This window comes from Schistocerca americana, chromosome X (genome assembly GCF_021461395.2).
Source record: "Schistocerca americana isolate TAMUIC-IGC-003095 chromosome X, iqSchAmer2.1, whole genome shotgun sequence".
NCBI lineage: Eukaryota > Metazoa > Arthropoda > Insecta > Orthoptera > Acrididae > Schistocerca > Schistocerca americana.
In genome coordinates this window covers 531,047,953-531,075,165 of record NC_060130.1, presented here as the reverse complement: position 1 = coordinate 531,075,165, position 27,213 = coordinate 531,047,953, and positions in this window count along the sequence as shown.

Here is a 27,213-nt window from a genome sequence, read left to right as displayed (position 1 = left end):
AGCGCAAACTCATTAGAAGAAGAAAAATACAGCCCAAGTTATATTAAAAAGGTGGCGTTTGAGAATTATGTCACCAGAGCATAAAGGCCATCAGTAGGGCTCTACTTGCTCTAAAGAAGAGGTTAAAGGACGGGACAGAACGTAAGCTCAGGCAATTCTACCTATTGCGAAATGGAATTGCAGTGAAGTGAAGGTGGGTTGGCATTTCAGATGAACCCACGAACTAGGTCATCTGGCGCTCTCGCCTTAGCTATGGACATTTTCGAGTCGGAAGTGCTACCTGAAATTACGAACACCGTGCAACTTTAAAGATATGGACAGAAGAATTGGGAGGGCTTTGGCGGTGTGTAAAGCCTGTAAGGGAGCAAAGCATGTTACGGTGACAATGCAGTCACCTCTGCATCCTCATAATTCCATCAAAACTAAAACATCTCGCAGCAACCGATTTAATGTGCTCTCTTGTATGCACAGGTAGAGCGTATAGTAACTTCCTGGTACTAGTGGAGCTGACATTTAAGTATGTCACCTCTATCCCACTGAAAAAGGCAACTGCACAGACAGTGTGCAGAGCCGTCTGCACAGACTTCCTGACCCAAGTGGGTCATTTAGATACAGCTATATCCGAGACTGGACCCCAGTTCCGGGAAATGGAAAGCAATGTTAAGAAAACACCGGCTTCAACCAATATACGCATCCATACCGTATCCCCAGTCATCCATAACAGAGAGGATAATGAAAAGCCTGGGAAACCTTTATTGTGTATACTGCGTGAAGCGACACGCCTCCTGGGATATTTCCCTACCCGATTTCCCGGATGCGATGAACGAGTCTCTAAGATAGCACCAGTGACTGTTCTCAAGAACAGGTAACCCAGAGAAGTAATCCATAAAGTCGTAGACTTTCCCCCAAGAACCCAAGAGCAGAACAAGAAAATTGTTAACTTGGCACTCAGGAGATTGCGTGAGGCGGGAGTGAAACGAAAAGAGATGTGGGATGAAAAGTCATGCATAAGAGAACTTCGCATTGATCAAAAGATGTTGGTTAAAAGTTTATGTCTGTCTAACAACAAGAAACAGCTATGCCGCAAATGCTACCCTATCTATACTGGACCTGTCTAAGTCTGCAGGATCGCTCACATAGACACACTGGAGCTCGAGAAACCGAAATAAAGGAAGTCTCTTGATATTCACCATATCTGTCATGTGGAACCATTTGTAGAATAAACGTATATAGCACTTCATTTAGGTCGGGAGCAGTTTGTACATAGAACTTAAATGGATGAGCAAATTCTAGGTGATATTGTGTAGTGTAGTCTAGATTATCCATTTACTGAAATCTGATGTACTTGTAATAGTCATTTATTAGCTTATGGTATGAGTGCTTGTGGAATGTGGTCAAATGAGTTGCTTGGCTGTAACATCATTGTATCAATGTGTTCACTGATTGCTTGAAAATCAAACTCCGGATAGAACATAAATTCGTCATAATTGACAACTCCTTATATAAGCTAATATTTTCTTGTGGCATGACAACCCACGCAAATTGATGAACTAAGCTCTTTGTTCAACCAGCATTTTACCTATGTGACAAATGGTTGGTTGGTTGGTTTAAAGGGGGGGGGGGAGGGAAAGTGAGCAAACTGCTTAGTTATCTGTCCCTTGTTCTTATTAAAACAATTCCAAGAGGGAAAGAATAAAACAGACGAGACGTACAGCACAATACCGAGGGGACGGAAAAACCACAAGAACAACAGAAGGGCAACAAACACTACAAGAAACAGGATAGGACAAGAAAACCACAGAGATACGCAAGAGTCAGGTAGAAGAGATTAAAACAAGAGAGCAGATTACCATGGCAGTCTGATCACGAGAATATAAAGGATAAGCCCGCCACTCTGCGACACATTAAAACCTCCAGCCTAAAAGCAGTATGGGAGATAAAACAGAGGGGCAACGGACAAGCTCTAAAATTTAGATATAAGGATAGCCCCCCCCCCTCACGGATTAAACGTAAATCTAAATCATCCGATAAGGCGTTGTCTGCTAAAATTAGCTGTAACGAGTCCGGGAAACGAAGATTATGACGCAGGGCAGCTAAATAAGGACAACTTAACAGTATGTTGGCCACTGTCAACCGGGCGCCGTACCGACACTGAGGTGGGTCTTCACAGTGCAGGAGGTAGCCGTGGGTCACCGAATCATGGCCAATTCGGAGCCAGCAGAGATCGACAGGGTCCCTGTAAGAGGATCGCATGGAGGAGGACTTCCACACATTTGTTGTCTCCTTAATGGCACGCAGTTTGTTGAGTGTACTGAGATTATGCCATTTCGTCTCCCAAAACCGAAAAACCTTGTGGCATGATAATGAACGCAGGTCAGTTACCGGGATGCCGATCTCCAGAAGAAGTTTCCCTGTAGCCTGTTTGGCCAGCCTGTCGGCAAGTTCATTTCCTGAGATTCCGACGTGACCTGGGGTCCAGACAAACACCACTGAACGACTGGACAGTTCCAGGGCATAGATGGACTCCTGGATGGTAGCTACCAAAGGATGGCGAGGGAAGCACTGGTCGATAGTCTGTAGCTGCTCAAGGAGTCAGTACAGAGAAGAAACAACTCGCCAGGGCATGAGCGGATGTACTCAAGAGGACGAGATATAGGCACCAGCTCTGCAGTGAAATCACTGCAGCCATCTGGCAAGGAGTGGTGTTCAACATGTCCTTTGTGAACATAGGCGAAGCCACTGTGACTATTAGCCATCGAACCGTCGGTGTAAACCACTTCAGAGTCCCGGGACAGGTCAGGAATGGAGAGGACGTGACAGTGGAGGGCTGCGGGGTGAACTGAGTCCTTAGGGCTATTCGAAAGGTCCAGACGGAGCTTTGGCCGAGGTTTACACCATGGAGATATACATGAATGGACCTTGAGTAGAGGTGGTAAAGGGAAGGACTCCAGTTCAGACAGAAGGTTCAAAATGGTTCAAATGGCTCTCAGCACTACGGGATTTAACATCTGAGATCATCAGTCCCCTAGAATGTAGAACTACTTAAATCTAACTGACCTAAGGACATCACACACAGCCATGCAGGATTTGAACCTGCGACCGTAGCGGTCGCGCGGTTCCAAACTGAATCAGACAGAAGGGATCGGACGCGAACAGCAATCGTAAGCCCTGACCTGGGCCACCGATGTGGGAGATGAAACGCTGTGGTTGGAAAAGGGAGACGGTAATTTGGATGCTCAGGATAGCTACGAATATGTGCAACGTAACTAGCGAGCAGTTGCGCATGTCTGATCGGCAATGGAGGGACACCAGCCTCCACCAGTACACTAGTCAACCAGACTCGTCCTATAAGCTCCCGTCACGAGTCGAACACCACAGTGGTGCACTGGGTTCAGCAACCACAGCGCTGAGGGCGCCGCTGAACCATAAACCTGACTCCCATAGTCAAGGCGGGATTGAACAAGGGCTCTGTAGAGTTGTAGCAGTGTAGAGTGATCTGCACCTCAGTTGCTGTGGCTCAGGCAGAGGAGGGCATTAAGGTGATGCCAGCACTTCAGCTTAAGCTGACGAAGATGAGGAAGCCAAGTCAATCGAGCATCGAAAACCAGTCCTAAGATTTGATATGTCTCACTACATTGAGTGAATCGTCATTAAGGTAAAGTTCTGGTTCAGGATGAATGGTATGACGCCGACAGAACTACTTCATTTATTTATTTATTTCATCAACAGTACAGAGTAACCCACCACCTTGAAGTGTAAGGTGGGTCGGATGCTTCTGAATCTAATAGCAAAGACTTCTCATTGTTACAATCTTATTGGCACACAGTTGTTAATGCTTCTTTTTTAATAGTATAAAGAACATAATATATAAAGATTTCTCTGAGGTTACAGCGAATTGAATGATTCACAATTGTTAAAATGGTTCCATATAATTTGTTACTACCTAGTTGATGAGAATTAATTTGTATAATGCAAATGTGAAAGAAAAATGTTACACAATGAACGTGGTGAAAATAATTTGTAGTATGCAGAGGGAAGTGATATGCGGTATTTGGATGTGTAATATAGTCTAAGTAGCATGTTGGTTAATAATGGTCTATTTCAATCTATTTCGGATGAGAAGGTCTCTGTACAACCTCGAGGTATTCTCATCTGAAATGGTTTGTGCTAATGTATGTTTACAAAGATTATACAGATTAAATACTGATTGAGCTCTTCATACATGGAATACATGAATTTTAGCTTTACATGAGAAATACACTTATGTTTGTAACTTGTTAGTATAAATAGAATCTAGTCCATTGCTACTTGAATGCAATATACCTTAAATAACTTAATACATTTCTGGTACATAAAATTCATTGATTGTAGCTTTGAACAGAGAAGAGAATATACTTCTGTCTGCACACAATAAGACGAGCATACATTACTGCTTGTGTGCAGTATTGATTAAACACTATGCAGGATGTCACTTGGGAGGAGGAGCCTCTGAATAAACGTTCTTCGAGCCTTCTCCTCCCAAGCGACATTACCTTATTACTACAGTCTTAGCATGTGGTGCCGGTGTTTATTTGTTTTATGATTGTTGTGTTGTTTGTGACTGTGTTGTGGCATGCAGTGTCATGCATTGTTGGTTTTGGTCCCTTACATATTGATCCCTTCTGAGTCATGTTCACTTAGTTTTCCTTCCTCGGTTTCGGAATCTGTGTTCGTGTTTGTATCCTTCCATGTGTTTGTTGTGTTGTTTGTGCTTGTCTACGCCTCCTTCCATATGGGATTTGGCGCTTGTATTCTTCGTGCAGAATGTTCGATACAATATCGGGTACGCTATTAATGTGTTCCAGTCATCGGGATTACGTGTTATTCTGGCGATGTCGTTGTCGTTCTGTACAGGTCTCGCTTGTGCTAGCGTGTTGCAGAGCAGTGTGACATGTTCTGGTGTCCCAGTTTCTCCCATACGGTTTAAATGTACCGGATAGGCCCGTGGCCTGTCAGGAAATGGATCATCCCCCAGCTTGGGTCAACATGTTTCAGTTGTAGTATTTCGTGTACATCAGGAAAGAAAGAGTGTACTCAGCGACCCTTGTCGGATATATCCCGATCTTTCTGTCATGTTTGAATCTGCCACTGTTTCATTTGTGTTTTGTTCATAATGTTGGTTCCCACGATTTCGGTGACTTTATCGAGCCTGTCCGTTTTAAGCCAGTAAAGTGCAGCTCTGTAAAGTATTGTTATGTCTATAGGGAAGGTCCCCATCACAACGCAAAGTGCCTCTAGTGACGTGCTGCTGAAGGCTCCGCTCATTCTCAGGATTACACTACGTTGACCTCGTCTTGCAATTGTTCTGTTAGTCTGTATGTTCAGTCTGTGAGCCCAAGCACTTGCGGCGAAGCATGCGATGGATTCAAATATCGCAATGTGGTAGGTCCTTATCGTCTTAATAGGTCATTTGTACTTATTTGTGTTTAGTCTTGCTAGTTTGAGCATAATTTTGGAGGCTTTGTCAACTGTCAATTTTATATGATGGTTGAAAGTCTGTTTTTCGTCTAGATGCAGTCCGAGATAACGTGTGGCTTGTTTCGTCTGTATGCTTGTAAAGTCTAATTTTAGAATTGGATTCCTCTGTAGTGTCCCTCTAAGCACTAAATATACTGTTTTGTTGGGAGCTATTTTTAATTTATTTTCTTTGCGCCAACTGTTAATTTTCTGAAACAGTTGCGTGACTTTTATCTCCAGTGCTGCTCTCGAGTTGGCTGACACCACTACGAGCAGGGCATTTGCATAAGCCACCACACCTCTTACCCTGTCGTCACTGTCCAGGGTGTCCATCAAGGGCTCGATTGCGATATCCCAGAATATTGGTCTGCAGATCGAGCCCTGTGGACATCTCTTTGTTATTCTCTTGTCAACCTTCTGTGTACCAACCCTCCACTCCGCCACTCTGCATCTGCAGTAGTCGAGGAGGATATTATAGAGGGAAGCTGATAGCCTCATTTCCCTTAACCTGGCGAAGAGGGACGGCCACCACAAGTTGTCAAAAGCCCTGGCTATGCCGACGGAAGTGCATGACACGCGACTTCGCGGCTGGAAACTGGAAGCCGTGAGCTAGATCCCATGACTGCGCCTTGTGGATGTGTCCCTCAAGGCGCCGCCCAGCAACACAGCACCAGTACTGCAGGAGCAGTAAGAAATTCAAAATCGTCTGCATGCAGAGAAGGTGAGACAGACGGCCCTACAGCTGGTGCTAGATCGTTAATCGCCACTAGAAATAGAGACACACTGAATACAGAGCCTTGCGGCAGCCTATTTTCCAGGATAAGGGGGGAACTATGGGAGGTACCAACTTGGACACGGGAAGAACGGAGCGAAAGGAATTTTTGGATAAAAATAGGATGTGGGCCTCGAAGACCCCAATCATATAAAGTGGCAATGATGTGATGGCGCCAGATTGTAACATAAGCTTTCCTTAAATAAAAAAAAGACGGCAACCGGGTGTTGGCGTCTGGAAAAAGCTGATCGGATGGCAGGCTTGAGGGACACGAGATTATCAGTGGTAGAGCGACCCAGGCGGAAAACGCTCTGCCATAGAGTCTCCAGGAGCCGACACAACTGCCGACTCACCATACGTTCTAGCAGCTTACAAAGAACGTTGGTAAGGGTGATGGGCCGATAGCTATCCACAGCAAGTGGGTGTTTATTGGGTTTGAGCACTGGTATTACGGTACGCTCCCGCCATTGCGACGTAAAAATACCATCGCACCAGATCTAGCTGAAGATGATGAGGAGATGTGACTTGTCGTCGGACGAGACATGTTTAATCATCTGACTGTGGACCCGATCTGCCCCAGGAGCTGTGTCGGGGCAGTGTGCAAGGGCGCTGAGGAGCTTCCACTCAGTGAATGGAGCGTTATAGGGTCCACTGTGACGTTGAGTGAATGAGAGGACTTACCCTTCCATCCGCCGTTTGAGGGTACGAAAGGCTGCGGGGTCATTCTCCGACGCAGAGTCTCGAGCATAGTGCTCAGCAACGTGCTTCGGCAATTGCGTTTGCGTCGGTAGATAACACGCCATTGATGTTAAATCCAAGGACAACTGTCGGGGTCTGGTACCCAAAAACACGTCTCATCCTCGTCCATAATTGAGAAGGTGACGTATGGCACCCAATGGTCGAGATGTACCTCTCCCAACACTCCTGTTTCCATCTTTTTAAGAGCTGGCGAATGCGAGCACGGAGCCGTTTAAAAGCTATTCGGTGCACCAGGGAAGAGTGTGAATACAGGAGCAGTGGTAATGAGAATATGTAGTATAGGCATAATCTAAGAGCAGAGAGGGTTTAGAGATAAAGTTGATAGGTGTTGAGTAAACAAGAGAAATTAATACCAAGTGTTGTGTAGAGTGAGCATGTTTGTGTGATGTGTGGATGCAGTGCCGGCCTAACATCGGAGTATGTGTGATGGGGAATGATACTAATACAACTCTCACCCACAGACCAGAGACAATTCATACCATATTTTTATGACGATTATAAGTGGATGTAATGTTTAGCCAATACTATAACACTTATTTCATATATACTATGTGATAAAAGTGATCCGGACACCTGGCTGAAAATGACTTACAAGTTCATGGCGCCCTCAATCGGTAATACTGGAATTCACTATGGTGTTGGCCCACCCTTAGCACTGATGACAGCTTCCACTCTCGCAAGCATACATTCAGTTAGGTGCTGCAAGGTTTCTTGGGGAATGGCAGCCTATTCTGCACTGTGTACTGCTCTGAGGAAAGGTATCGATGTCGGTCGGTGAGGCCTGGCACGGAGTCGGCATTTAAAAACATTCGAAAGGTGTTCTATAGGATTCAGGTCAGGACTCTGTGCAGGCCAGTCCATTACAGGGACGTTACTGTCGCGTAACCACTCCGCCACAGGCTGTGCAATATGAACAGGTGCTCGACTGTGTTGAAAGATGCAATCGCCATCCCCGAATTGCTCTTCAACAGTGAGAACCAAGAAGGTAATTAAAAAATCAATGTAGGCCTGTGTCACTTAAAACAACAAGGGGCGCAAGCCCTCTCCATGAAAAACACGAACACACCATAAAACCACAGTCTCCGAATTTTACTGTTGGCACTGCACTACACACGCTGGCAGATGACGTTCACCGGGCATTCGCCATACCCACACCCTGTCATCGGATCGCCACATTGTGTACCGTGATTCGTCACCCCACACAACGTTTTTCAACTGTTCAGTCGTCCAATGTTTACGCTCCTTGCACTAAGCGAGGTGTCGTTTGGCATTTACGGACGTGATGTGTGGTTTATGAGCAGCCGCTCGACCATGAAATCCAAGTTTTCTCATCTCCCGCCGAAACGTAATAGTACCTGCAGTGGATCTTGGTGCAGTTTGGAATTCCTGTGGGGTGGTCTGGATAGATGTCTGCCTATTACACATTACGACCCTCTTCAACTGTCGGCGGTCTCTGTCAGTTAACAGAAGAGGTCGATCTGTACGCTTTTGTGCTGTACGTGTCCCTTCACGTTTCCACTTCACTCTCACAGCGGAAACAGTGGACCTAGGGATGTTTAGGAGTGTGGAAATCTCGCGTGCAGGCGTATGTCACAACTGACACCCAATCACCTGATCACGTTCGAAGTCCGTGAGTTCCGCAGAGCGCCCCATTCCGCTCTTTCACGATGTATAATGACTAAAGAGGTCGCTGATATCGAGTACCTGGTAGTAGTTGTCAGCATAATGCAGCTAATATGAAGAACGTATGTTTTAGCGGGTGTCCGGACGCTTTTGATCACATAGTGTATGTGTTCATACGGCTTTGATTCACTCATTTTGGTTTTGTTGCTCTAATCATATGAAACTATTTGTAGATAAAAAAAATCAGTTTAAAGACATGGCACTGAAGCACACCATGAGGACTGCACAGACCTTTGGAGCTGTCAAACTCGGTATAGACGTCTCCTGTGACGACAATAACAGCTTGAAGTAGAGTGCCTGCGACGTGGGTGACCCAGAATATTACTGAGTGGAGGGCCAGTCGGCGGCTCTGAAGGGATGCTGCGACAGCTGGGGGCTATCCAACTGCCTCAACAGCCAAACAAGAGTGAAAGCAGAGGGGAACTCCGCCATGCTAGCATAAACCAACCTATCCCGGGTGGCTACGATTAGAGGTGGCCTGACAGACAAAAGTGGTGTACCACTGACATCATTCCACTCCCTCAAGAGCCTTGCAGACAGTCTAGCGACAAGTAACTGACAGCTGACATCAATCACCTGCTGAGCGCTTGTGAATGGAAAGTGCCAGACAGGAGCCTCTTAACAGATGTCACGCCAAACCCTTCAGGGACCTGCAGGTAATGTGGTACCTCAATAAGTTACGGAGGAATTCATGCATTTACGTAATATTCTATTTGAAAAATCTGATATGCAAATATCTTGTAGGTAGTAGAAACAATATTACACTGCCTAGGAAATAATGTTTCCTGCTTGTTTTGATTTTCAGAATGAATGTGTTTCTTAAATTATAATTATTGTCCAAGTGAATGACTTAGCAGAGGTAAATCACTGAGGCAGAGAACTCCACAGAACTGTAATCTGGTTAGGGACATCAGTCATCTCTGACCACAGAAGTTGTATGATATAGTAAAAAATACTGCAGCAAGGTCTTTTTAACAGCTTAGTAGTTGTTAATCTAAAGGCTGTGGTACAGCAACGACCGTAGGGTCCACATGAATCATACTACACACAGGAATGTTCATATGTGTTCTTACAGGCTAGCAGCTTTGTGTGAGTGAGTGATGCCTTTTCTGTATGAGGTCAAGTTAGGAAAGCTTTTTAATGTGCGGTATTGGTTGGTAAAGTCGCCCCTATCACTTACGTTATCATTGTGAGATCTGAATACTATATGATGATTTCCTCTGTGCCATGCCACACTGTACCGTTTTGAATTGAATCACTACCCATGCGAAAATCAACTGGTGTCAGTGAGGGAGGACAAGTCACACTCCCCCTTATTTTCATACTCAAGGCTATTCTTTAATGTTGTTGTCACACCCCAGATATCATTTTCTGCGAGACGACAGGAAGTTACGAACAGGAGCAGGGGTTGATGGCAGCATGTACACTGTTTATGCATGCGTTATCATTATAATGGCTCGAATTCGAACAGTATTTTCTGGAGTTGAGAACAAGCAGGCGGCTTGGTTATTTAACAGTAAATCTTGCAATGGACAATCGGTAATTGGTAACTATGTGCAGCTGTTAGGGAGAGGAACATCTGAAACACCTTACCAGGGACAGAATGCTGGTCCCAAGATCTCTCGCACCGACAATGCTTTCGGCAGAAGAGGCGAAAAACTGCCTACCTATATCTAACTCTGCAGACGCTTACGCCACTACTGTCACCTGAGACCGCTCTGTGCAATGAAAAAGGGCTATAGTATTGCTGCTCCGTATTGTTTGGGCAAACGGACTCATAGTCTCGCCACTTGTTCTCATCTGCACGAAAGTATTGTGACTTCTGTGTAGAATAAATCCATTAATGTTTATTTGGCGTTAGATACTCCATGAACTATGGACCTTGCCGTTGGTGGGGAGGCTTGCGTGCCTCAGCGATACAGATAGCCGTACCGTAGGTGCAACCACAACGGAGGGGTATCTGTTGAGAGGCCGGACAAACGTGTGGTTCCTGAAGAGGGGCAGCAGCCTTTTCAGTAGTTGCAAGGGCAACAGTCTGGATGATTGACTGATCTGGCCTTGTAACAATAACCAAAACGGCCTTGCTGTGCTGGTACTGCGAACGGCTGAAAGCAAGGGGAAACTACAGCCGTAATTTTTCCCGAGGGCATGCAGCTTTACTGTATGATTACATGATGATGGCGTCCTCTTGGGTAAAATATTCCGGAGGTAAAATTGTCCCCCATTCGGATCTCCGGGCGGGGACTACTCAAGAGGATGTCGTTATCAGGAGAAAGAAAACTGGCGTTCTACGGATCGGAGCGTGGAATGTCAAATCCCTTAATCGGGCAGGTAGGTTAGAAAATTTAAAAAGGGAAATGGATAGGTTGAAGTTAGATATAGTGGGAATTAGTGAAGTTCGGTGGCAGGAGGAACAAGACTTCTGGTCAGGTGACTGCAGGGTTATAAACACAAAATCAAATAGGGGTAATGCAGGAGTAGGTTTAATAATGAATAGGAAAATAGGAATGCGGGTAAGCTACTACAAACAGCATAGTGAACGCATTATTGTGGCCAAGATAGATACGAAGCCCACACCTACTACAGTAGTACAAGTTTATATGCCAACTAGCTCTGCAGATGACGAAGAAATTGAAGAAATGTATGATGAAATAAAAGAAATTATTCAGATTGTGAAGGGAGACGAAAATTTAATAGTCATGGGTGACTGGAATTCGAGTGTAGGAAAAGGGAGAGAAGGAAACATAGTAGGTGAATATGGATTGGGGGACAGAAATGAAAGAGGAAGCCGCCTGGTAGAATTTTGCACAGAGCACAACATAATCATAACTAACACTTGGTTTAAGAATCATGAAAGAAGGTTGTATACATGGAAGAACCCTGCAGATACTAAAAGGCATCAGATAGATTATATAATGGTAAGACAGAGATTTAGGAACCAGGCTATAAATTGTAAGACATTTCCAGGGGCAGATGTGGACTCTGACCACAATCTATTGGTTATGACCTGTAGATTAAAACTGAAGAAACTGCAAAAAGGTGGAAATTTAAGGAGATGGGACCTGGATAAACCAAAAGAACCAGAGGTTGTACAGAGATTCAGGGAGAGCATAAGGGAGCAATTGACAGGAATGGGGGAAATAAATACAGTAGAAGAAGAATGGGTAGCTTTGAGGGATGAAGTAGTGAAGGCAGCAGAGGATCAAGTGGGTAAAAAGACGAGGGCTAGTAGAAATCCTTGGGTAACAGAAGAAATATTGAATTTAATTGATGAAAGGAGAAAATATAAAAATGCAGTAAGTGAAACAGGCAAAAAGGAATACAAACGTCTCAAAAATGAGATCGACAGGAAGTGCAAAATGGCTAAGCAGGGATGGCTAGAGGACAAATGTAAGGATGTAGAGGCCTATCTCACTAGGGGTAAGATAGATACCGCCTACAGGAAAATTAAAGAGACCTTTGGAGATAAGAGAACGACTTGTATGAATATCAAGAGCTCAGATGGAAACCCAGTTCTAAGCAAAGAAGGGAAAGCAGAAAGGTGGAAGGAGTATATAGAGGGTCTATACAAGGGCGATGTACTTGAGGACAATATTATGGAAATGGAAGAGGATGTAGATGAAGATGAAATGGGAGATACGATAATGCGTGAAGAGTTTGACAGAGCACTGAAAGACCTGAGTCGAAACAAGGCCCCCGGAGTAGACAACATTCCATTGGAACTACTGACGGCCGTGGGAGAGCCAGTCCTGACAAAACTCTACAATCTGGTGAGCAAGATGTATGAAACAGGCGAAATATCCTCAGACTTCGAGAAGAATATAATAATTCCAGTCCCAAAGAAAGCAGGTGTTGACAGATGTGAAAACTACCGAACTATCAGCTTAATAAGTCACAGCTGCAAAATACTAACACGAATTCTTTACAGACGAATGCAAAAACTAGTAGAAGCCAACCTCGGGGAAGATCAGTTTGGATTCCGTAGAAACACTGGAACACGTGAGGCAATACTGACCTTACGACTTATCTTAGAAGAAAGATTAAGGAAAGGCAAACCTACGTTTCTAGCATTTGTAGACTTAGAGAAAGCTTTTGACAATGTTGACTGGAATACTCTCTTTCAAATTCTAAAGGTGGCAGGGGTAAAATACAGGGAGCGAAAGGCTATTTACAATTTGTACAGAAACCAGATGGCAGTTATAAGAGTCGAGGGACATGAAAGGGAAGCAGTGGTTGGGAAGGGAGTAAGACAGGGTTGTAGCCTGTCCCCGATGTTGTTCAATCTGTATATTGAGCAAGCAGTAAAGGAAACAAAAGAAAAATTCGGAGTAGGTATTAAAATTCATGGAGAAGAAATAAAAACTTTGAGGTTCGCCGATGACATCGTAATTCTGTCAGAGACAGCAAAGGACTTGGAAGAGCAGTTGAATGGAATGGACAGTGTCTTGAAAGGAGGAAATAAGATGAACATCAACAAAAGCAAAACAAGGATAATGGAATGTAGTCTAATTAAGTCGGGTGATGCTGAAGGAATTAGATTAGGAAATGAGGCACTTAAAGTAGTAAAGGAGTTTTGCTATTTGGGGAGCAAAATAACTGATGATGGTAGAAGTAGAGAGGATATAAAATGTAGGCTGGCAATGGCAAGGAAAGCGTTTCTGAAGAAGAGAAATTTGTTAACATCCAGTATTGATTTAAGTGTCAGGAAGTCATTTCTGAAAGTATTTGTATGGAGTGTAGCCATGTATGGAAGTGAAACATGGACGATAAATAGTTTGGACAAGAAGAGAATAGAAGCTTTCGAAATGTGGTGCTACAGAAGAATGCTGAAGATTAGATGGGTAGATCACATAACTAATGAGGAAGTACTGAATAGGATTGAGGAGAAGAGAAGTTTGTGGCACAACTTGACCAGAAGAAGGGATCGGTTGGTAGGACATGTTCTGAGGCATCAAGGGATCACCAATTTAGTATTGGAGGGCAGCGTGGAGGGTAAAAATCGTAGGGGGAGACCAAGAGATGAATACACTAAGCAGATTCAGAAGGATGTAGGTTGCAGTAGGTACTGGGAGATGAAAAAGCTTGCACAGGATAGAGTAGCATGGAGAGCTGCATCAAACCAGTCTCAGGACTGAAGACCACAACAACAACAACTTTCAGATTGCGTTATCCATGTTTTGAGCCATTGTAAATATATTAAACAGATTAACCTTAGTGTTTGCCAACCCAACGTCACTCAGTGGAGTGGTAATTAATTGTTACGTCTATTTGTGTGGCCAACAGTTCACGATTTATTCGTCGACTCATTTAATTTGTGTTGTTTGTCCTATTTTATGATTAACAAACTGTTCCCATTTTGATGACAGATTAATCCCTTGTAGACATATTAATCACCCATCATTAATTGACTACCATAATGACAGGGCCACCTATTCATTAATTTTTCTCAGCACTCAGGTTTAGTTTAAGATACTGATAAAAGTGATAACTTCCAATGCAGGCCAGCAATAACATTCACTGTCAGACGGCAGAATCAATTTATCAGACACATGGCCAGGCAAACAAGTGGCCGGTTTACAAGTTAAAGCGATTGCTGCACAGTGTAATCTTACAGTCGCCTGTAGTCTTTCAAATCAAACCGCAAGAGCACTGTAGTCTTGTAATGTTTCACGCAGTAATCCTTAGTATCGTCTGGTTTAAACTGGTACGGTGTGTCCATTGTAGTTTCGGCTTCGCGAGTGTGGAGCAGAAAGAACGCTGTGAAACCTGTAGAGTCTTACTTCGCTGTGATGTATATGTGAATGTCACGATAGGTAGAATTGTGTATCAGTCTCTCTGATCGACATCAACGTACATCGAAAACATATCTACAAATGTCTTATTAAGATATTCTTTGTGACCATTTTTGTGTGGTAGGTAGGCAGACGATATTGTGCCTTCCATCATGACTTTCAACAGCTGCAGTGGCCCGGAACATAAAATAATTTGAGATATCATTTTGTTTGTGATGTGACAACGTGAAGTTACGTCTGATAGTAGTCCCGACTGGAAATCTTTTCCACGATCGGAGATCATCAAACGGGGTGTTCTGTCCTTCAAAATGATATCTTCCAAAAGGAACCTTCCGATTTCCACAGCTTTGGCACTCGTAAAAACTTTGGTGACAGCGTAGTGGGTGTAGTGTTTGAAGTCGTCAGTGCTCGTTTGTCGATTTCGGGAACCTCCCCAAGAAGTCGATTACAGCCTGACGGAATGGTGCTACTGCAGGCAGAATTGGTATGAGATGCTCCAGAACTGACTGAGGAATTTGCTTCCGTCGACATTACTTACAGTTGCTTACATAGTACGCAAAGGATCGGTAGAGCCCTGGCCAGTGATATCTGCATCTGATTCGGTCTGGAGTCTTCAGAAATCTGAGGTGACCAGATGTTGGAGCGTCATGGAAATACTTCACAATAACTGGCCACAGATGGAAGAAAGAAAGGAAGGAAGGATGATTAGAGTATCAACAGTTTGATCGTTAGAGATGGGACGTAGATGAGCTGCGACGAGGAGCAATTATTTCCTCCATATTGGATCATACACTCCTGGAAATTGAAATAAGAACACCGTGAATTCATTGTCCCAGGAAGGGGAAACTTTATTGACACATTCCTGGGGTCAGATACATCACATGATCACACTGACAGAACCACAGGCACATAGACACAGGCAACAGAGCATGCACAATGTCGGCACTAGTACGGTGTATATCCACCTTTCGCAGCAATGCAGGCTGCTATTCTCCCATGGAGACGATCGTAGAGATGCTGGATGTAGTCCTGTGGAACGGCTTGCCATGCCATTTCCACCTGGCGCCTCAGATGGACCAGCGTTCGTGCTGGACGTGCAGACCGCGTGAGACGACGCTTCATCCAGTCCCAAACATGCTCAATGGGGGACAGATCCGGAGATCTTGCTGGCCAGGGTAGTTGACTTACACCTTCTAGAGCACGTTGGGTGGCACGGGATACATGCGGACGTGCATTGTCCTGTTGGAACAGCAAGTTCCCTTGCCGGTCTAGGAATGGTAGAACGATGGGTTCGATGACGGTTTGGATGTACCGTGCACTATTCAGTGTCCCCTCGACGATCACCAGTGGTGTACGGCCAGTGTAGGAGATCGCTCCCCACACCATGATGCCGGGTGTTGGCCCTGTGTGCCTCGGTCGTATGCAGTCCTGATTGTGGCGCTCACCTGCACGGCGCCAAACACGCATACGACCATCATTGGCACCAAGGCAGAAGCGACTCTCATCGCTGAAGACGACACGTCTCCATTCGTCCCTCCATTCACGCCTGTCGCGACACCACTGGAGGCGGGCTGCACGATGTTGGGGCGTGAGCGGAAGACGGCCTAACGGTGTGCGGGACCGTAGCCCAGCTTCATGGAGACGGTTGCGAATGGTCCTCGCCGATACCCCAGGAGCAACAGTGTCCCTAATTTGCTGGGAAGTGGCGGTGCGGTCCCCTACGGCACTGCGTAGGATCCTACGGTCTTGGCGTGCATCCGTGCGTCGCTGCGGTCCGGTCCCAGGTCGACGGGCACGTGCACCTTCCGCCGACCACTGGCGACAACATCGATGTACTGTGGAGACCTCACGCCCCACGTGTTGAGCAATTAGGTGGTACGTCCACCCGGCCTCCCGCATGCCCACTATACGCCCTCGCTCAAAGTCCGTCAACTGCACATACGGTTCACGTCCACGCTGTCGCGGCATGCTACCAGTGTTAAAGACTGCGATGGAGCTCCGTATGCCACGGCAAACTGGCTGACACTGACGGCGGCGGTGCACAAATGCTGCGCAGCTAGCGCCATTCGACGGCCAACACCGCGGTTCCTGGTGTGTCCGCTGTGCCGTGCGTGTGATCATTACTTGTACAGCCCTCTCGCAGTGTCCGGAGCAAGTATGGTGGGTCTGACACACCGGTGTCAATGTGTTCTTTTTTCCATTTCCAGGAGTGTATTTCCTCTTTTACACTTCAGTGCTCCGCTTATTAACTGGAATTGTCCTCTGATTGTGTCTCGTTCTTCAATGCTTTTATCGTTTTTAGGAGACGAAGGTATTTCCCCTGTTCAGTAGCAATTTCATTTAATACAGCGATGACTGAAATTTCTCCCACACTGCTGCGTTCTTACATAGGATTCCTTGAAAGGCAGTCGGTGTCCTCGTGTTTTCTTTCGCTTTTATGTACCTTTCTAACATCGTACTACTGAACCCTCAGTACCCGTTTTCCCAATCGATCTGAGGAGTCCTTAAAGGTAGTCAGCCACCATATAGAATATGATATTGCAGAAACCTTTTATCGTAATTCGGAATAACACAGGATCTCCAATACCGTATTTATCCGCCGACACCGGGCAAGCGATTTTCAAGGAAAATATCTCACCTGTGCGTGAACATACTTAATGGATGTACGACTACAAGTTGTAGACACGTAGTTGACTACATATGGAAGTTTGGATCTAGCCGTGAGTCGTAGTCGGGTAGCCTAATGGTAAGGAAACAAGTCGCGATAAGCGGAAAATCCGGGTTCGAGTCCCGGTCTGACGAAAATTTTCATTGTCGCCATCCCATTATACAGCTGATGGTGGTATGTATTCTCAATTGCAAATACATTACACGTATACCATAGAAAATGGTTGTCGATCACAGTGGTGAAAGGTTTCCGAAATAAAAATGCAAAACTCATTCTGTGTAGTAGAGTAGTTCATCTCGGATTTGGAGAGTACTCTGGAAACATAACAAATCACTTTTTCAGCACTTGCCTGAATGTAACTAGAACTGCCCTTATTCCGTAACTGCCAACGTCGGAGGAAAGTTCTGTCTCGGCATTCTCTTCACACAATGCTAGAACTCGAGAAGATGTTCTCCTTTAGCAAAAGGAAAGCTCTTTCTTGTACCCAGTTCCAGGAATATTCGATATCTATCTGTTGTTGTTCTTGAGAGGGACGTGATCTGGAATAGAAATCCTTTCTGAATCGCTGGTAGTATGGGAACATCCCGCGAAAACTCGTATCGTAAACGTTACGATGAGTCTGAAAATCTGTGACTTCTCGTATTTTCTTTGGATCGGATCGACGTCCACAGCAATCAGTTTGGTGTCCCAAGGTTTTTATTTTTTGTGCATTGAAGATGTACTTTTTAGGATTCAGTCAGAAGTCTCAGTATAGTTCCAGACAGTTTTAGGGTCACTCAGATGTTCTTCGAATGTGTTAAAAAAAGTGACAGTGTCATTCCAATAGCACAAGCTAGTCCTTCATTTAAGTTTCTAAGCAGATTGACCATCATAAGCCCGAAGGTGGCTGAAGCATTACGCAGTCCATAAAGCTTAAGTTTGAACTCATAAAGAAGCCATGAGGTGTAATGAAGCCAGCCTCTACATCTTCTATTTGGCATCAGCCTTCCTGCATGTTCATAACTGACAAATGCTTTGATCCTTTCAAGCAATCTGAGGTGTCATCAGTACACGGCAAGGGGTACGCATATTTTTCCGAGATTCTGTTTAGTCGTCTGCAGTCGACACAGAAGCGCCATGTGCTAACATTATTCTTCAGAGGGACCACAGGAGAAGACTAAGGACTGTTTGAACGTTAACTGATGTCATCTTGAGGGATCTCCTCTGAATCATTCTGGAATATCATCCGTTTGATAGAGGACACCTAAGTGGTGGATAATCCCCAGTGTTGATACAATGTCTTATCACTGTCCGTTTGGTCCGTCTTTTGTTCACTCCGGATTTGGAAGCATCCGAAAATTGGCGCAGAACGGTTATTTTTAGCCGTCGTTGTTCTTCTATTAGACCAATTCCTACTGGCAGTAGCTTCCTCTTCTACAATGGATAACGGAACTCGGTTCTTCTGGACTCTAATCCTGCTCCTTCTGGGTGGAAGGCCAAAGTGCAACCCCCAACACAGACAAACTGTCCAGAAACAGGAGACGAAGGATAGGTTAGTGTACTTTATTTGATTTGGTTGGGAAACTGCAGTCAGATCTAATTACATAATTAATCACAAAGATTGGTCCTAATTACGCATCTATGTGCATAGTGCTTCACAAGGAGCGCCTAAAGTCGCAATACAGTTCAAATACTGACGATGTCATACAACTAGTGTTATCATGCTGGGAAAAAAATTCACAATACCACTCGAAACAAGTAGCAGACATACTCCACCTCTACACAGAATGTTCCCTTCACCTACAACCTGGTGGGAAGAAAGCTGGAGTGGAAGGTACTATCTTCATTTTTGGCAGGAATTGTGTTCAGCTAATGAGATGTTAGTGTTGGACAGAGAGGAGTTTAATGAGTGTATTACCTGTAAACATAGAACTGAGGGCTGGGCCTACCGCTCTTTGACGTCAGAATTCGCTACAGTCGTTGCTCGAGAATCACCCTGCCGTGCAGGTGATCTAAATTCAGGAATGCCAATACACGGTACCACAACTGATTGAAAATGCTTCACTGTTCTACTTAAACATCGAAAATGTGGTGAGAAAAACCAATACTTGTAAACAATGGGTCATGATGCAACACATGTACTGGGGATTGGGAAAAATCATCGTCCCAAAAGATTGCACCAGGAGAGAGAGTCAGCAGTTGCATGTGTGTCCTCCTCAATGTGAGGTCACGAACTAACCACCTTAGAGCCACTCTTACCTCCTCCCTACCACCCCTCATTCCTCCCTCTCCTCACTGTAGGTGGGGATATAAGCCTGTTCTATCTTGTCGCTGATGGTCTACAATGAGGTATATCCCGTGGAAGTGTTAGTCTCTGGTCTGAGGAACTCAGTCACAGATGGACATTTCATGCAATCTGTTAAATGTATTTGTCAGAAAGATTGGAAACCCCCCCCCCCCCCCCCCGCATGGAACAATAACAAAATTGGAAAATTTGGAAATTTGTGGTAAGATATTGTGGGACCCAACTGCTGAGGTTCATCGCTCCCTAAGTTTACACATTATTTAGTCTAACTTAAACTAACTTACGCTAAGGACAACACGCACACCCATGCCCGAGAGAGGAATCGAACTTCCGCCCAGACCGTGACAAAGCGCCTCAGACCGCTAAATTTTGGAGGACTCTCTAGATCACTTTTTCAAACATCTGCTGCTTGTGGAACACGCATCTGCCACCACCTATGCAGACTGTAGCCCCCCGCCAAATCTGGGAACAGAGTCTTCAGTCCAATGCACCCCTAGTGGAACATCATTGATGCCGAAAAAAGGTACAGACACACAGTAGGCCGCGACGCCAGTGGGCCACAGAACAAAGTGAGATAAATGGTGGCTATCCTTACAGCTGGCTGTTAGTCTTGAGGAGCACCTGCGACCTCCTATGGAGCACGGCACCATGCCCTCAGCAGCTCCACCCACAAGTGCCGGCCATTCTCTGAGGGAAAACACGTCACTGTAACAGGATGTATATAACGTCAAAACACCTTTTATAGGCTAATATCAGCCAAAAAGTACACAATAATGATGACAGAAACAGTCTGTTTTCCAAGAAAATAGGCGCAGTCCATTTTCTCTTAGTTTCACGAGCAAAATCGGTATAATTCTTTACGTTTGACTACAGCATACAGTTTGCATCTCCCTCTTCTCCCCTCACCTCCCGTCATTTTGCAACTTCCAACGATATGAAATAAAGTACAGCTCTGCTGCCAATTAAAGATGACCAAACTGCACATATCAGTGCTTTACAGTGGTAAATATGACAGATAAATTAACTTATTTCACAGTTCCTATACAAGCTTACCCTGTAGAAAGTCGAAAAAACTTCCACTCTTTTGCTGTGAAAAATACCGACCACTGCAGAATGTTCTCGTTATTTCGAAACATTCATCGGAGCAAAGAAAAAGCGAAGATTTAAACCTAAAGTACATCTTTGAGAGTGTCCCTGGCGTTCAAGTCAGCGTCTGTATATAAATTGTCATGCACGTGGGTATTACAACCATTTCAGACAAATGAAACAGCATTACAGAATACAGCCTCAGATATACTAACAACAAATACCGTGCTCCATAACTCCCCTCTACAGACCTGTGTGTAAAGTTTCTGCCACGGTATTTGAAGTAGAAGTCCACATCTAGCAGACTATCATTTGCAATAGCAGCAGATTCTTGTGTTGTAGTTTCGAGAGCAATTTGATCATCACAGAACACGCAGTCTACTCCAGTGTCGGAAAAAACACTATAATTTCTAGATTCCATAATGAGCTATAATTCAGGTGGTGTCTACTTTATAATTAGAGGTTATGAAGTATGAAATAACACAGGGCTTGTGGTAAGACATATTTTTAAACATACAATAACTACGATAATAATAAAAACAGTCATGATTTCATGGGAATATATACAGTCGATTTCTATTACTTTTCTGCGCAAAATCAGTGCAGTTTAAGAGCATTCCCTGTGTTCAAATTACAAATTGTCTTGCAAAAGAGCATTACATTCGTTTCAGTCATATGAAATATTGATACAGATCAGCATCTCTATAGTCATTTATTACGTTTGAGAGCTCTCCTCATCGTTATTTTGTAACATCCAGAGCGGGTAAATAACTATGAACTACACCTGCATCCAGACTTTAACCAGTCATACCACTCCCTGTAATAGAAGGTCCTATAGGGTTTCATCGCATCTCTCTCTTCCGATATATCGAGAAACAAATATGGTCTGTGTGTTTACATTACATACACCGAAGCCGGTTTCACAAACCTGTGTAAAGTTTTGCTACCTGTACTGATTGGCTTGTAATGGGACATTCTCCTCTAGCATTACTTTTCCTCAGCAGCAGTTGTCGATACCAGTAATATTTTTCGAATTTAGGACAGGTCAACATTATCTCAGCTGCTTTTCTGAAAAATTTCATGTAATTTTATACACAATATATTATATTTCAGGCTAAACTTTTTGAAACAGGAATTACTTTATTTTCAATGTTATAATCGATAAGTAATAGCTCTGAATGTGCAGTTAAAATTATCTTTATTGAAACATTTGAAATTACGAATTATTTGGGACACTTAAAATTTGTATTATTAATTATGCCATCTAGTAATGTTTATTACGCTTATTTCTGGATTCATTTACGGAATAATAATCGAAACTAATAGACGTTCACGTGTCAAGAAAAATTGTAAACCCTTTGCAATATGGTTATTACCGCAGAGTGAAGAGTAGTAAGCATGTCTCTGATGTGATTGGACATATTTTTGTATTTTGGGCGAACAATGTAATTTCGGATTTGTTTATGTATAATTCAAAAGATTGTATGGTATACTAAAATGTGACAAAGTGTACTATCTTAAAAACGAAAATTCTGCAACAACAATCTTCAAAATTATTTAGATCAGTTCAACCATGAGGACCTAAAACGTGAGAATTTCATCTTCAAGATACAGACCCCTAGACAAGACGAATTGGAGCCAACTCTACAAGAAAAGATAAGTGAACTAAAAAGTTTATTGTAATCTTACTCCTTTCAAATCTTCAGAAAAGATTTTGCTTATTGTGGACCATATCTGGAACTAAGGAAGGAGGGGGGAGATTACAAGTGTGGGCATCATCCGTGATTAATTGACTAATAATGAAGTTTTGTCTGTTGCATAAAATGCTCTGTTTCATTGATTTTTGAAATTTATGTACCAATAAGTTTTCGGTCACATGGAGCAAAAACTGAAGGCTGCTCAACAAAGTAAATCATACCAACAGTGACGACGTACTACCAACAATGATGGACCAGATCGAATGAAAGTGAAGAGGACTTTACAACTACAACCAGAGACATAAAGAAGGAAAGCTAAGTACAAACTATTTGTGAAGTTAATTTGTCTGTGGACTTGTTACCAAAATGAGTAGGGACGAAAGCAAAAGTGAGATAGAAATGAAAGCTGCAGGATCCAGTCTGGACATGTTTGGCCCTAGTGAAATCATAGTCAGTAAAGAAACATCAAAAACTGATACGATGCAGTTAATTTTCGCAAAACTAGAGGAAATGAAGACATACAGAAATAGCAAATTTAGAGCAGTTAAGGGTCAGTTAACTGAAATAAGAACTCAAAACAACAGCAAAATGGGCTGAGTACAAGATCAGATAGATCAACTTAATAATGAAGTTTCACTGCTATAAAAATGGGTTGTCAGGGGGGTTAGAAAGTGTGAATAAAAAATGTGTTGTTTTAGAAAACAGAGTTATTATTTGGAAAACGAATTTGTAGCTGAGTCGAAATGAGTTTGTAGCAGAGTCAGCGAAACAATCAAAGAATGTTGATGACAACAGTGTTGAACAGAAGGCTGTAGCAAAAAAAAACAACAAAAAATCGCAAGTTTAAAGTAAAAAATTTAAATGTAGAACACAATATGCAAACTAATGTAACTGTTTTAGATAAAAACATTTCTACAGTTGAGGAAATTTTCATTCACAAAAATCTGTGTGCAAACTATAGTATTGCGTAGTCCAATACTAGTATCAAAAGTTTTTCTTTAGATAATTTACATCCAGTGGATTTTCTGCACCATTGCCGAAATAGCTTTGCGTCAGGCATGGATGACTATTAAAAAAAAAAAAAAAAAACAAGATTCCTTGAAGGCGAAGCTCTGTCATGAGTAAATTTAAATTTAAGTTAGTGGAAAACATATCAGAGTTTGAAGAAAAGTTTTTTAACTAATTTTTGGTCAGAAGCTGAACAGGGGAGAATCAAAAGTGAATTTTCGAATGCTCCAAATTATAGGAATTTGGACGGAACTTTAAAAGAGTTTTGTAAGAACCAACTTAAAAAAAAGGAGCACATGTTGACAAACCATTTGACGAAATGACCTTAGCTGATGAACTTTACAGTATATTACCAGAAATATTATAATGGGATTTAGTACACAGACCTGACAATTGTCTTGAACAATTTTTATGATATGCTAAAAGGCTGGATAGGGCCGTAGAAAGAAGAATGTACATAATAATCGGAATGATAGAAATAGCAATGAGAGTAATCACAGAAACAGAGATAATGGTAACTTCTATCAGGATCAAAGTCTCAATAGAGAGAGAAATCCTGAACATTAGCAGGATAGGAATAATGGGGACAACCATGGACATTTCAATAGGAGAAACAGTCATAGAAGTAACTACTGAGGAAACAGCAGTTCGTATGAATGGACACCCGCAGTATTGGGGCGAAGAAACATAAGAAGCACAGGACCCCCAAGGCACTTGCAAATAGACAATAATAGCAGTGTTAATGATATTGTACATGTAGCTGAAATTGAATAAAAGGAATATCAAATTTCTCATTTATGTTTTGATCAAAAGTTTTGGAATACTATGTTTAATTACAGTGATGTAAATGCTAATCACAAACCAGAATGTGGGAGTAGTGAGAATTTTGATGTAGTTTGTACTAATGATTTCTTCTCTTGGGCGGAAAACAGTGTTATTGATGTATGTGACTCGGGTGATGACTGTATGGGTTCTGAACTAGGTGGTATTTTTGATGTAGATGTGAATGAGGGCTGTGAAGTAACTGAGGTGGGTACGTCTGAGACTGGTGGCTTATTCCAAATGAAAATAATGATGTAAGTGACTTTGATGGAGATGAGACTTTTATTGTCAGTGATGTTGTCGATGAAGTAATTTTGGAGGAATATGATGATGACGAATATCAGGTATTTGTGGAGTTTAAGAATAATGAAATTTCAGAGTTGTTTGTAAGCAATGTTGACACCTACAGGTAAGGTAAGTGATATATGTGATGTTGTATAGTGAAAACTTTTTCAAGTGTTTGGGACCAGATTGATGGTCAGATAGATGAAGGTCTATTCTGGAATACGTTTTCTGTGGTTAGTCAGAATTTGTATCCAAATTGGCGGAATGAAGTGAAAGAGGATCTAAGCAGGATGTGTAATTTTGTCAGTAATATATTTTGTGTTCCTTCTGTTATAAGTTATGTTAGTTGTGCCATGGAATCTATTCATTGTGTTCAATCTTTACCTGACAACATGAGTAATCAGAGTAAAGTTATGATACCTGTAAAACCGATAAAACCTTGAGAAGACAGTGTTGATGTAGCATTTGATAAAATTGAAAGTGATCTTTTGCATGAAGTGTCTGACCACAGAGAGGATGATTCAGTATTTGGGGTATCTTTACATTAAAATTACGATTGATCAGTGGGAGGGTAACTGTTTGATTGACACAGGTAGCCCGATTTATGGTATAGCTGAACAATTTAGAGACAAGATCAAATGCAATAAGAATTTTGTGGAAATGCCCATTGTAGGTGCAAAGATAAGAGGAGCTGAAGGCAACCAAAGCAATTTGGTAAAATCTCAGGTACTTTTAACTGTAAGTATAGAAGACAAGACTTCTGAACATCGATGCTTATTGACCCCTAGTCTGGAAGAAAATATACACTTTATTTATAGGTTCATACAACTATTTAATTCTGTTTTGTAATAGATATGTCCGTTAGAATTTGGTACATATATGCCATGTGAGTAAATTGGTAGATCTTTTTACAATTTTGAAATGGGACAGTGCCATTAAATAACTAGTGATAGATTTCTGATTTTAGAATGCTATTAGTGTTAATTATTATTATTATTATTATTATTATTCTAGTGTACTCTGCAGAGTATAATTAAATTTAATTCTCATTAACTCTTTTGGGTAAAGTTATGAGTGTTGTGGTAAATTGAGTTAAGACTCGTTTTATTCATGTGTACTGTAAATATCAGGAGTAGTATCTTAAGGTTTCGTATGTGCAGACCAAACACTTATATATGCTTAACACAGAATTATTATTTCGGTACATCATGGAATACGGTCCATACCTCGTTTGTATGCATTTGTTGGATGTTCTGTCAGCGCAGTCCAACTTGTCTGGCTTCTGTACATAATTTCTTTTAATCTGCTAATTGCCAAGTGAATGTTACTTTGAGATATCTTTAGTGAATATGTGTATATTACCTTACTAGTTCACTTATTCATTGCATTTATCTCTGTTTATTTATGTACCATATGTGTGAACACTTTTTAATCCATTCTGACATAAACCCTGAAAAGATGGGCAAAAAATAGGCTGTGGGATGTGAAGGAGGTATTGAACAGCGTACTTAGTACATAAAACAATGTTTCAGAATTCGATGTGAAAGCTACACAGTAAGTTACCTATCTGTTGGAGCATGTATAAAAATCTGTCGGTGTACATGGCGCGTCAACTCAGGATAAAACTCCAAGCTTTCGACCACTAGCTCCATGGTCGTCGTTAGGGCTAAAACTGACTGTCGTGAACTAGCGACGTTCCCACCCTGGTCAGTTCCCGCCTCGCTAGTTCACGACAGTCAGTTTCAGCCCTGACGACGACCATGGAGGTAGTGGTCGAAAGCTTGGAATTTTATCCTGAATTGACGCGCCATGTACACCGAGAGATTTTTATTCAAGAAATACGTCGCGAAAGACTTCGTAGCCATGTTGGAGCATGTGATGAGAAATCTAGGAGAAAACAGAAAGATGTGGTATATCCACCGCCACACACCTCAATGGCTGCATCCTTGTTGGTCCAGTCGACTTACAAGAGATCATAGGTGCTGCGTAATGTACCCAAGCATGTGTCAACTACATCAGTCTTGTGACTGAAATTTGTAAATTGCTAGCGAAGAAATTAACTATATGCAAAATTCATGGAACTATTTGTTTAGAACAGCAGTCACAGCTATCGACGGTGTTATTCCACATAAATGTACGTTTTTTTTTCAAGTAGGGGGACTAACTTCCTAGTACATGACGTAACTTTAAATAACGCTGTGGAAGGTTGATGTTCTGTGACTCATGACTTGTTATGTTTAACACAGAAATGTGAAAACTTAGAAAGTTCGAGAGTACATTCTATGAACCATATTGTAAATAATTATCAGAATCTGATAAAATTAGACACTGTTAGGTTAGTAGTCATAAATTCCAATGTATTTTTTTAACTCCACACTGAGTATATATTTTTTTATCAATTGTAAACGAATCTTCCAGGTTTCTACATACATATATTAATTTGTATGAACAATTAGCAAATAGTGTGGAAGACGTGTACGATTGTGATCATAAATCGAGTATAGATTGTATAACAAGATGTATACATTTCTGATTTCCTACAATGATTTTGGTCCTCAGGCTACTCGATTGTGTCATCAATCAAAGGTACACACATCAAAAAAAGTTTTGGCTCACCTCAGTTCCGAGACTTCCGGCACCTGTACGGAAAATTGGAATAGAGATCAACATAAACATCATTTCCGTCCTTTTCATTGCTCATGAAAACGACACACTGCATGTTGTACCACCATACAGCGAGACCTTCATAGGTGGTGGTCCAGATTACTGTAGCCACCACTACCTCTAACACCCAGCAGCACGTCCTTTAGCACCGATGCATGCCAGTATTCGTCGTAGTATACTATCCACAAGTTCATCAG